Below are 13,688 nucleotides of genomic sequence, written 5' to 3' on the forward strand. Positions count from 1 at the left end.
CACAGCTACATCAACAAATTCCTTGTGAAATTCCTACTCCAGACCAAGACATGCCAAATCCATTCATCCACTTAGCAGAGGGATATTTACTCTGTAAGACATAGCCTCCTAAATTATCAAGTAATAGTCCTTTTAAAAAGAAAGAATGAAATTTGTTTCAAAGTGAGCCCTTACGTGTTTCTGATTTATAATCCTATGCAAGATTTCTCAATTTTGTGTTCAAAATGAAATCAACACTAGTTGTAGAGGGATTCAGGTTGGCTTGCTTTGCTTTTAGTAAGTATCTTAGCCATACCTTTGCTTCAGGCATTTTGAGTAAGTTATTTGTGTGTGACCAGTAACAATGAATGTAGAGCTTGGGATTATAACAGATGACTTATGAGGAGTACTCACGCCATGGGAGGTGAGCAAGTAGCAATAAGAAATTCCCCATGATAAAGTCACGTTAATTTTACCTTGAACACTTGATCTTTTGTGCTTTATTAGTACATGATCAGTCATCTATTTAGAACCTGCACAGTAAATTAAACACGTTTGGAGAAGTGCAAAAGAGGAACGTTCTCTAGATATTAGCAACTTAGAGTAAAGAGAAATGCTAAAGAGTGCCTTTTTAAATTTGAAAATGATATAAGTGTATTGTCATGACCGTGCAGTTTAGATAATAACATAAAGACTTGGCCAAACGATTTTAACTGCCTTTACTAACACTTGCCTGTGGTAGAAAGGAAGAAAAAAAATATATCTCAGCAACCCTGCACACGTGGTTGTTAGCAGGTACATTGTTCCTGTTCACTGGTATAAATTGTGTCTCCTCTGCATGGAGCAGTGTACCGTGTATTTAAATGAATATGCAGTATAATTAAATTAATGGCCATTTAAACCTTTGTTACACATGACTAGCATGTAGTCTGAGGTTCCCTCATTTCATTTTAAGAATTGTGTTGCTTATTAATGACTTAAACATAAATTTTAGAAGGACATAGTCTTGTGAATCTGGTAGTGCTGTTTACAGTTCTCTTATTTTCTAAAAAGATAAGTCACAGTATTTCTAAAATGGAGAAGAGCAAGCAAGCAACATTCAGGCATCAGTGATCCCTGTGGCCACTAGATGGTGCACTACAACCAGATGTTGGGTCTCGTCTTAGAGGGTCTGAAAGTCAACGAGAACCCTCTGGTGGTGCGTGGGACATGACAGAACGATCATCAATGTCCTGCGAAATACTGCCATAATCATGAACACAGAAAAGACAACATAAAGATAAATTTAAAACCAGATTTTTAAAAGAGTAATTTTAACAAATAAAAATACTCAGTTTCTAATGACTGGGAGTATTTTATATTCCAACTTGCTAGCCTACTCTCTAAAAAATCTGTGAGGCTCGTTTAGCCAGTGTTGTCTGATACTCATTTTCATTCATATGAAAACTGTATGCCTACATTTTAAAAATTAGTACCTGTAAAGCAATCCCATTTCTTATCAATCTGGCTTTCTCAAAAGTAAGTCCTCCCTGAATTTTATACATCAAAGAAGTTAACTCATATGGATGCTTTAAAATTATTAACCAACTGTGATTTAAGTCTCTAAAATGTGTCCTTCCCTACCTTTTGCAAATGGAGGGAATGATGTATGATTTAGCTCTTCCCTGGAGGAATGATACCTTTGTAATTAATATCCGATAACGATGGTGCATTTGTGGAACACACACGTGTGCCCGCACGCGCACACACACGCATGTTCAGACACACACATCCATCCGAAATGCTTGCAGATTCCGTGCCTTTTCACTTTTTTACTTGCCTTATCGCTTGTCGCTGCTATTCCTACATTTCTTGCTGCTAATTTGACACCTTGTTTAACTGGGTGAGATTCTGGAATGGTTTGATGATATTCCTACAAAGAAATTCACGAGCTCTGTGACATCTGTGCATGTTCGTGGCCTTTCTTCGCTTGTACTTGCTCGATCAGGTGGTCGGGTGCTGCTCATACTTCCACATCTGTCTTCATTCATTAAATCACTCACTTGTATAAAGCTCTGTGTCAGGCCCGCTGTCTAGATCTGTTGTTAGATAAAATACAGGGCTTAGCGATGCCAAGATAATTAATCACTTAAGAGCAAACCGGCATTTTTCAGGTAAAAATCCTCTCCCAACAAGTTGTTGGTAAGTCTTGGCCAAACCGCTCGTAAGTATGAGCATACTGATACTTGCTGAGAAATAGAAAACTGTAATAGAAATAGATCTACATTGAAGTCAGCAGACAAGAGTTTGAATCTGCCCTTGGTCCCTAGCTGGTTGGCAGACTTAGACAAGCTAATTCACTCTGTGAATCTCAGGTTTTCTGTTTCATTTTTATTTTTGAACATAAACACAGCACACTGTTGTGTAATTACCGCAGGGGGCATCGGTTTTATATTTCCAGTAAATACAGTGACTCACCCATCTCAGGGACTCAGTGTTGAATTGAAATTGTGTGTGTATGAATATTTGTACAGGTATATGTTGTTATTGTGACCAGTAGGTTCAAGGCAAAAAAGTGTGCACCCCTTAGTATATATACGCATCACAAGCATCTATAATCATGTCATCTCTGTACTTCAGACCCTACTAATTTCACATTTTTAGAATTCAGAAAAAGTTAAGTGAAAGCTAACTGTTGTTTAATAAGTCCTCTTTGTCATCATTTTGGTAAAATGATGATATAAATAATCTTAAAAGGAATATATTTAAAATACTTAGTAAAACATAGTTTTCCATTTGAAAAAACTCATGTGTAGACAGATTTAACAAGACACATACTTATTGAGCATTTTCCACGTCTAAGGCATTACGGATTTTTTCTTGAAGAAGGCAGAAAGAAAGAGGCAAAGCCCCCATCTTCAGTGAACGGGTCCATAAGTATGCTAGATAAGATTCATATGAATAGTCCTAACAAAGGCCAAGTGTGCAAAGCCCTATAATAAAGGTAGAAGCAAAAGGACAAAACAACACAGTGGGAGCTTTCTATTATGGCCAGGGAATTTGGGGACACCTTCCTACTCTGGGCACAAGGCTCTTCTCATCTGACTCCTGTTCATCTGTTAAACCTCCTTTGCTGACCCTATTCCAATTGCCCTCTTTCCTCAGCCATATAAATGCATGAATCTCCAAATGTGCTCAACTCTATGGAGCTCAATCGTACATTCCCCCCCGCCCGCCGACCTGAAATGGCCTGCCTAGGGGCCTCCTTTCTTCCTACTTTTTTAGAAACTCTCTTGATTTTTCAGACTGTTTCTATGTTTCCTGTTCTGTTAGGCTGTCTGACTACCCTCCTTCCCCAGGCAGGTAGAACTCTCTATGACCCTAGAGCACTTGGGGATTTCTGTGTCCCAACACAAAGGGAGCTGTATGGGAAACATTGGGCCCTCCATCTGATTGGACATGAGGGTAAGGAAGAGGAAGACTTTGCAGATGTTGGTACATGTGGTTTAGGAGTAAGAAATGCTGTGAACAGACATGGAGACCACAGATGGGAGAGAGCTGACATTTCCTGAGGACCTGCCAGATCCCGGGCACGGTGCTCAGCTCTTCTAGCGCTTGACATATTTTAATCGCATCTGTAAATTTAGAGCACTTACCCATTTTCATGCAGTGAACAAGCAATGGAGCTGGGATTCAAACTCCAGTCTCTCTAGAACCTGTCCCGTTGTCCCTACACCCAGTCTCAGACAAGTTTGCTAAGAACCTGCCCACCTCCTCTCCACTCGAGCCACGTTCCTCTGCGTGGCTAGCCAGCAGTCTCTACCTGTTCAGTGACGGTCATTCAGGTACTTTTGAAGTAATAAGATAACAAGGGACTTTAAATGGTCTATTTTTAAAGCTTTTCATTAATGTGAACTGGTCTTTCTTCTGAGTCTATTAAAATTTTACTTTGTTAGGAAGCCAGTGAGACAACAAGGACCAGAAGCATTAATAATTAAATAGGCAGCTCTTGAGTGCTCGTTCAGTGTGAGGTTTTCTGCATAGTAATGGGTCCCCCGTGCAGATGAAGACAGCAAGGAGTTCTAAATGTGGTGGGGGAGACAGCCGTGGCTACAAATATCCACCATGTGCAGCATGATAGGAAAGCTATGAGTGAGCTTGATACACGTTGCCGTGAAAGCCCAGAAGGGCTGATGGGTCCTGCCTGCAGGTGGCGGACATCACCTACCCCCGCAAACAAGCATTGAAGTGCCTTTTCTAAAAAGGAACCTGAATCATCTGGATGAAAAACAAAGTGCTGTGAAAGTGTTGCCCTTGTTTTCATTTATGGGGATGTTACTTTAACCTAGAGAGTTACTGTGTAGAAACATGTTGAACCTGAGGTTTACAATTATCTGAATGCAGGTACCAATGCAGTACATATTTGATTTGATTTGGGTTTAAAAGTGTTAAGCTTATTTTGGCGTGCCTGGGTGGTTCAGTCAGTTAAGTGTCCGACTCTTGATTTTGGCTCAGGTCATGATCTCAGGGGTGTGATGAGCCCCGAGCTGGGCTCTGCACCGGGCATGGAACCTGCTTAAGATTTTCTCTCTCTCCCTCTGTCCCTCCCCCCACTACACGTGTGCACAGGTTCTCTCTCTCTCTCAAAAAAAAAAAAAAAAAAAAGTGTTACCTTATTTACTTTGTTTTAAAAGTAAATTCATCTTTTTCATATCTTTAGAAAAGTAATGGCTTTTAAAACAGCCTTACTAATTATTACCTCCGTTAAATAAATAACTAAATGAGTTTTGCTTCTAATTCTTTTTATGTTAGCACACAAATCATTAATGACAGTGGAAAGTTCAAAACACCAGGTATCTTATGACCATGCTCTGTTTTCCTTCTTTTACTTTTGGGTTTATTTTATCCATATACCAATCAAAATGGTGTTGTAAGCAGGAGTGGGGTAATAATATCCCCAGCCCTTGTACTTTTTCAGTTCTATCAAAGAATGACTAGACTATGAGTTTTAGTCATCCTGTCCTGAATGGCAAAATTAGCTACTGCTAATATGAAATTTGTAGGCTTAGTGAAATTGTTAAAGATAATAAGGAGCTGTATTTTTGCAGAAAACATGTCCAACCCTAAAGAATATATAAAAAATAACGTTTATCATGCTTAAGATTATTCAATAAAAATCTTCATAACTAAGAATAAAAAGAATTATGAAGTAAATATGTTGTTTTAAAGATGAAAATAATTAATGTTCATTTGAGCAGCAAAATAGAAGGCTCAATCACATGTCATGTTACTAATTTTAAAGGTTTAAAATGAGATATTTGTTTGCAGACCAGACCTTTAAGTGGCACTAGTTGTAAATAAAACCTCCAAAATTTATTTTCCTTTCCAAAAATACATACTCTAATTCATTAGAATAGAAAAGATGGTAGAATGGATAGAATGCTAGCAATAGACTGCCTCACAAAATAGATTACTCTTTTTTTTAAGATTTAATTTATGTTAGAGCACACACAAACAGGGGGAGGAGCAGAGGGAGAGAGAGAGAGAGAATCTCAAACAGTCTCTGCACTGAGCATGGAGCCCAGTGCAGGACTCGATTTCACAACCCTGAGATCATGACCCGCACGGAAACCAAGAGTCGGAAGCTTAACTGACTGAGCTACCCAGGAGCCCCTCTTTTTTTTTTTTAAGTAAGCTCTACACCCAATGTGGGGCTTGAACCCCCAACCTCTGAGATCAAGAATCGCACGCTCCACTGTCTGAGCCAGCCAGGCACCCCTAGATTACTCTTAACTTGACTGTTACATGTTATATTTTAAAAGAATGTGAGGTATTTGAATTTAAGTAGTGTCATTCATTTAACCAACAAGCATTTATTAGCACCGAGCTGTGTAGGCCCTGGGGATACAGTGATGAAGAACGCTCCAAGCCATCCTCAGTACAGAACTGCTGACTGGGGCGGGCGGACAGGAAAACCAGCAATCACAGTAGGGTGTGATGAGAGTTTAATACAGGTGTGTCCAGGGTACCAAGGAACGACATGATCAGATTGTCTTTGAGAAAATTTTCCTCCAATGTAGTGCAGATGGTATTGGAGGGGGTAACACATGAGACAGGGAAACAGAACCATTAGAAGTTGGTATCGGTGGAAGGTGGCAAGAAGCTAAAGAAAGGCCGCCTGCCACTGGGGCGATAAACTAGAGAGGACAGCTGGACAGATATTTGGAAGGCAGCACTGGCAGGTGTAATAGCCCAGGTTGGGGCAGGCAGAGAGTAACAGTGAGGAGTCCAAGAAATCTCCCCAACTAGAGAAGTTCATGGCTTGATACCTGAGGAGGTAGGATTGCCTTTTTTTTCCAGATAGCAAAACAGAAGGAGAAACCTGTCTTATTCGGGTGGTAAATGCTGAGTACAGTTTTGGTCATGATGAGATGGCTTTTGGACTGCCACTTCCGTGGTAGATCTCTCTCTAATGCTTAGGAGAGAGACGGAGGTGTCAGTTCTTAGGAATCTTTTCCTTACAAGTTGTGGTGGAAGCCATGGGAGCCAAGGAGAACACAGGCAGGTGAGGAGAAGTCAAAGTCAAAGTCTTGGTAAACATTTATGTGACAGGTAAAGGAAGAATGCTCTGCAAAAGAAACGAAAAGGAAAATATAACCAGAAACATAGGAAAATAAATATTGTCATGACATGGAAATAGAAACTCAGAAGAGCCAAAGAAAGTATTACCCTTAGACCTTGAACTTTTTGCTTTCAGTGAAGTATGTTTTTATTATAGGATATTTTAGTTCACTTATACTTGATTCCTACATGAGACGGGCTAGTCTCTCTGTTAACACATTGTCTGTCCTGTAAGTACTAATTCACATTTTCAGCCTACTTCTCTAGCTCTAACCAGATAGCCTGGTTTATTAAAGCAGTGACTTGAAGTGTCAGGAGGCAATATAGAGGAGAGGTTCCAACTGAGAGCTCTCGTGTCCGACTCCCAGGGTTCATATCCCACCTCGACCGCATACCAACTGGGGTTGAAGTGAAGGTGGGGTTGGTTACTGCAACTACTTCATTGGGAATTGGTAAAGTTCATATCCATAAAGCTCTTAGAATGAAGTGCAGTGCACAAAAGTGCTATATGCTTTGGCAAATATTGTTTTTACCAAAGATAGCCATTATGGAATTGCATGGGGAAGAAAGAACAAATCCACTTGGTCTCATTTACACATCATGAGGAAGACAGTTAATTCAGCCCAGACAATTCAGGGGAGCAGAGACTAACATATTGATTACGTGTTTGATTGACATGACAAGATCAAATGGATCCAACAAATAATATAATACTACATTGTTCTCTTTGGCCTATCCAGTAGTTTTATACTTAAAATGTTAGGAAAATCAAGATCAAGATTGACATCCAATTACCAGAAATCCCTTAATTCTTTTTTTTTTTTTAATAGCAAACAGGATCTATTTTTTTAAACTATATTTCTTAGAAAAAACAGAAAAATCTTAAATTTCATAACTATAAAATTAAATATTCTTTTATTGAGCACCTGTCATTTCTTAGGCACGGGCCATGTGAACTTCTTAGTTTCACAAGTGTAGGAATAGTGTGTCCATTTTACAGATGGGGAAATGGTGCTTCAGAAAGCTGAACACTTGAGCCTGAGATCTAATTGCAGGTGGATGACCGAGCCAGTGTTTGACCAGGCTTTCTGCCTGATCTCAAAGCCTGTGTGCTATTTTATGCCACCTTAACACCACCAAGAGAGAAGGCAACCCAGTCTACCCTGAGGACAAGTCAGGGGCTGTGTAATCTCAGCTCTAGGTTTCTGTTTCCTCGTCTTGAAAGTACCTAATTTCCTCCCAGATCTAAAATAGTGTGAACTTTTATGAACTAATGGAACAGAAACCAGAAGACAAGATAGGAATCTTGATTCTGGTCCACCCCCCCCATATGCAAATACCATTCCTCAAGTGAAACAGATTGTCACAGCAAATATGTTGAGCCTTGAGTGTAATGAAGCTCATTTGTCAGCGTCTGGGGCCCCATAACTTTATAAAAGTTAAACAGGGACACATTTCAGAAATGCACTTCTGAACCGAAAAAAATGCCTGTGCTTCCTGTTGCAAAAGGTGTTCCTTTTCAGTTGCTTGAGAAAATATTAGAGAGAAGCTGATGTGAGAACATGGCTGTTTTGTTTGACCCAGACTTTTTCAAACGGCACATTCCTCTTCTGCGTATTGCTCACACGTCATTTTAATATGAAAGGGCACCTGTCTTTTGTCTCAGTACACATTTACCTTTCAGCATTTCAGATGGTAAGATGGGAGGTACCTGAAAAAGTTATTTTTGTTTCGTGGGTTTTGGGAATCCATTCAATACCTGGTGTTTTCTTTAGACTTTATTATGCTTCTGCTGAGTAAATGTCATGGAAATGCATTTAGTGACTCTTAATCCTTTTCTTTAACCAAGATTGAAAGAGACAGGGGTTCTCATAATAAATCAGTTTGTTGACTGTTGCAAGGGAAAAAAACCCTGGCGTGAGTTTTCATTTTCTCAGGACACTTAATTAGACTTCTGTTTAAATAATGCCCGTGCATACACACACACACACACACACACACACACCCCCCACAGAGGCAATTATGCATAAAAAATTATATTTAACTTGAACCCCAAAAGTGCAGTTAAAAAGTGTTTCAGAACAAAACTTTACAAACCTCCTCGTTTGTCCTTTTCTCTCTCTCTCTTTTTCATCTTTATAGGACTGTTCCACTTAAAAAAAAAGAAGCTCTTGCTATTAGTTTTGGTTAACATTTTCCTTTTTCAGAGGCTCTCATAGTGTAGTCCAGGTTTTTTAAAGAACAGAGGAGGACAGATTGTGCCCAAAAATGGCCAGATTCTTTTTTTTTTTTTTTAAACACAAAGTGTGGAAATGGCTTGGATTTGTCATGGGACATGGAGAACTTCACGCTTCAAAACCGAAGACCTACAAGTTAGCAAACTGCTCCCCAAGGTATGGCGTGGGATTAAGCTACCAATTAATTACCCAGGTTTTGTCCTTCGGTTTTTCTTAGACACTAGCAACTTAATGTCTCAATTTAGCCAAGAAACATCACCTACTAAGACTTATTGGTAAAGACATATACGATACCATTTTCTATCATTTCATTATTTCATGGGATTAGTAGAAGAAACAAAAATCAAAAATGATCCGATGGTGGAGACAAAACTTCCCGTTACTTTGAAAAACATTAACTACGCTTTCAGAGATTTTGCCACCAGGGATTCTAAGTGTACTTGTGAATTAGACAAAAGGAAGGAAAGGTGAGCATGCTATTTTTATTTTCAGATTATTTCTAGGGAAAACAGATTTGAATAACACATTTGCAGAAATCTAATTCAAATGCGTTGAAGGACAATTCACAATTCCTGAAGAAATGACTGGAAATCGTGTTTACTGTTACCGTCATTCAGCCCAATGCGGGCAGCTGTGGGCAGTAGAAGCACAGACTGGGAGGTGCCTGACTCCTCTCATAGGAGGAGTCCAAGCCAACTCTTTGCATAGGAAAGTTGTCTTGGAAAATACACTTACCATTCTGTACCTACCACGCTGACTTCTTAACATTAAATTTAGTTTATTTTCTAGGAAGATTTTAAAGGAAAGAAGACAGGATAGAAGAAAGATTCTGTCTGCCTGTTATATCCTTTCAGGGCTCGTTTATGCATACTACAATACATCTTACAAATGTATTTATCATTTTAATAAGTTTTTACTCATATCAGAAAGTTTCTTTTATCCTAATTTGTTTCTAAGATTGTATCCTTTAAATTGCTCTAAAGCACAAGCATAAAATACAATGTATAGTTTCATACAGTGCAGTGGCCACTAAAATTGTTCTTCTCTCCACTTCTAGAACTTGATTAGTCCAAAAGGAGCATTTATTGATTTTTTTTTTTTTAAATAAGATGCTAGGCAGTGGGCAGGTATAATCAAACCCTCGGTCTCTCTTGAGCGAAGGGCAGAGGTCAGCTCCGTGTCTGGTCAGGGTAGCCATCTCCTCCCCCAACCCCTAATAGTTCAGCCTCTAATTTTGAAGAGAGATTTGAAGATAATCATTTTCTTTTTTCCTCTTTTTTTTAAGCGTGGGGAGAGAATACCCAAACTCCAGTTTTATTAATGAGGCAGTAGGGGCAAGGAATAGTATGCTTAAGTTTTCATGGATATTAAGAAGAAAGTATACCTTTTTATAAGACGTTTTCGAGGAAAATTCACTTATCACTCAGACAATTAAGTTTACTCTTTTCTGATATGCTTTCTCCCTCGTCGCTCTCTAATGGAAAAGGTTTGCATTCTTCATTATATGCCTTCATTTGTCGCCTAGCCCCTTAATAACTTACAAGCTTATTTATTATTTTCATTGGTTTTATTCAAGAGTAGGGACATGTCTGCTTCTGGTAGTTTTGAGACCTATTCCTTGTCTATCTTTTTTTTATCAAGATATAACCGACATAGAACATTTAATCAGTTTCAGGTGTACAACATGATTCAATATTTGTATAGGTTGTGAAATGATCCCTACAGTAAGTGTAGGTAACATCTGTCAACACAGATACAGATGATTTTTTTTTTTAAAGATTTTATTTATTTGACAGAGAGGGAGACAGTGAGAGAGGGAACACAAGCAGGGGGAGTGCGAGAGGGAGAAGCAGGCTTCCCGCGGAGCAGGGAGCCCGATGGAGGGCTCAATCCCAGGACCCTGGGATCACGACCGGAGCCGAAGGCAGACGCTTAACGACTGAGCCACCCAGGTACCCCAACAGATGATCTTTTGTGTGTGATGAGAACTTTTCATTAAGATCTACTCTCTTAGCAACTTTCAAATATATAGTACAGTGTTACTAACTATAGTCACCCTGCTGTTCCATTATATCCCCATGACTTCATTTTTCTGTGCCTTTCGACCCACTTCACTCATTTCACCCAGCCTCGTCTTTCCTGATTGCTTATTGCCCTGGATTCTACCTCACAGAATACGTCTCCAATTTTGCACTAAGTTTTCCTGCTCCACAGGACTCACAGAAATCCGTATCATCAGTTCCTCCTTCCCCTGTGCCCCACACCCGGAAATATCCATGTTAGAAACGATGCCATACAGCTAAGCTACTTTCTGATCCTCCCCTCCCTGTGCCTTCCTTCCCAGACTCAGTAGAATAGTAACTCGTCATGATTCACAGTGACCTTGTAACACGACTGTATTAAAAGGCCTTGGGGAGGAGCCTCCATCACTGTGTAGAATCGTTGTTCTTTTGGTTACCAGATAAGAGTAAACTTAATTGTCTGAGCGATAAGTGAATTTTCCTTGAAAATTTCTTATAAAAAGGTATACTTTCTTTTTACTATCCATAAAAACTTAAGCAAAATATTCCTTGCCCCTATTGCCTCATTAATAAAAGTATATAGAGACAGTCCCAATCCTAAAGATATTTTTAAAACTCAGATCAGATTGAGTGAGCCTTTTCAGAGAGTCACTCACTCCAGAACTCTCAATTTAAAGAATTTGACATGAAATATCATGTGTGTTTATTACTGAGTGGGCTGTTAGGATTTTAGTTGGGGTCCTAAGTGGAGAATAAGTGGTTATTCTATAGCCAAAATATTCCCTCACCCACCCATCCCCAATTCAATAAGTTAACATCATCAGGAACCCTGCAGAAGGCTCAGGTGACCCCTTACAGCAGGGGTCAGTAAACTTTCTGTAAAGGGCCAGATAGTAAATTTGTAGACATTGCAGGCCAGACGTTCTCTGTTACAGTGCTCAATTCTGCATCACTGGATGACAGCCTTAAACAATATGGAGACTCGTGTTCCAACAAAAATGTATTTATGGACGCTAAAATTTGAATTCATGTAATTTTCACATGCCGTGCAATAGTCCTCTTGATTTTTTTCCAACCATGTACCAAGTGTAAAACCACTCTAAGCTTCTAAGGTTGCACAAAAAACAGGCCACAGACTGGATTTAGCCTGGAAGAGCCACTCTCTGCTATAGATTTTCAAGTGGAAAGGACATAAATGCCGTTATTAAACAGCCAAAATGGAAGGAAAAGTAAGACTATTATAATTGTGAGGCAGGAATTAGAGAACATTAAGTGCCTACTCTGGGTGTACAAGGAAATCCAGAGAGCACCCGAGACAATAAACTGTCCCCATGGTGGGCCATTCGAACTCTACCATCCTTCCTGAGAAGAGACTGGAGGCTCTCGTCCACTCCTTGTCTCTACTTACTTACTTTCCAGGCTCATCCCAGCTATGGGTCCCCTTCCTCTCTATCTAGAATGGCTAAGGGAGGCATACACATAGGACACTTCCACATCCATCCTTCAACTAAGAAAACCCACTATTCTTTCCTTCCTAGGCCTTACACTCTTGGTAGCTGGTTCCAGAGTGACAGCAGAGAGGACTAGGAGATGCCTGTTGGTGACAAAGAGTCTACCAGCTGAGCTCAGTGCCCCAAAGACAGATGTGTTTTTGAAGACATGACTTATATCAAGCTCAGCTTGTTAGAACCCGTGCTCCTGATGTGAATTCACAAACACATAGGGAGGACATGTAAATAAAAGCTGTTAATAGTTGCATTGATATACTATGTAGGAGATGATCTTACAAAGATTGTTAGGGGTTTTGCTGATTTTTGTTTCTTTAAATTTCTGTTCAACTTGGGTCAGTAGACACCTGCATATGAAGATTTTTATCTCTGTAGGACGTCTAGAATGAGTCAGAGGTTGAGGTTTTGGGTTAATCCACTCAGTAGGCTTCTACTTGAAAGGAGCCCTTTCAGAGTAACCTGGAGCTTTCTGTGGCCCACAGTTAGTGCATCAGTATTTCTCGATTTAACTGGTCTGTGCTATTCACTCCCTTCTGAAAGGGTCACTTGATCCTGAAAGGACCCATATAGATAGCATTTATTTCAGAGTTGACGAAAATTGTTGGGTCCTGTTCAAGCTAGTTCTCCCATGTAGGCATCACTTGTATACTCAGTTATAGAGCTTAGTGATTCCGTGTGTGTGTGTGTGTGTGTGTGTGTTTCACTGATTCGTATAAGCATTTGTTTGATACTTATTCTAGGCTCCAAGGATACTGAATAAAATCTTATGACATATTACGATAGATGATATAATAGAAGTAAGAAATGAATGATTTGGGAGTACCTGAGAAAGTAGAACCAACTTTGAGGATGTGACAAAGTGTACATGGGAAAAGAATTATACATTCCACTGCAGCATATTGAAAAGCACTGGATTTGGAGCCAAATACACCTTTTTTTCTGACACTGGGCAAGTTACTTTACTACACTGAACCTCAGTTTTCTCATCTGTAAAGTGGGGTTAACAATACTCACCCTGCAGCTCTATGCATAGGAATCTGCAAAAAGCTCCCGTTCCTGACTTAGGCCCTTTTCACCAAAACTGTGTGTGGCCAGGAAGCCTGTTGTTGACTCTTGGATAGGATGAACAGAAGGAGAGATCACTTTTTGTGGGGTTGCATGGGGACAGGGCATCCATTCTGAATGAGAGCCAGGAAAAAAAAAAACCGCACCTGGGTCAACCATTGTCTCTCTCCCCCCGGGAGTTCATTTGGACAATGGTTAGTGTATCTTTTCCCAGCAAAGCCTTTGCATATTTTACTGTCCTTGACTGAAGGACCCGGTCAAATTACATACTTCTTCAG

The 13,688-nt window shown here is 39.7% G+C and overlaps 1 protein-coding gene across 2 annotated transcripts in view; it reads left to right on the forward strand.

Moving 5' to 3' along the window:
- KLF12 (Kruppel like factor 12) overlaps window positions 1–13,688 on the forward strand; it is a 430,517-nt gene that overhangs the window by 406,264 nt on the left and 10,565 nt on the right. The gene's annotated exons all lie outside the window — the stretch shown is intronic.

The sequence above is a fragment of the Mirounga leonina genome, unplaced genomic scaffold, assembly GCF_011800145.1.
Source record: "Mirounga leonina isolate KUSES-001 unplaced genomic scaffold, KU_Mleo_1.0 Mir_127, whole genome shotgun sequence".
NCBI classification, from domain to species: domain Eukaryota; kingdom Metazoa; phylum Chordata; class Mammalia; order Carnivora; family Phocidae; genus Mirounga; species Mirounga leonina.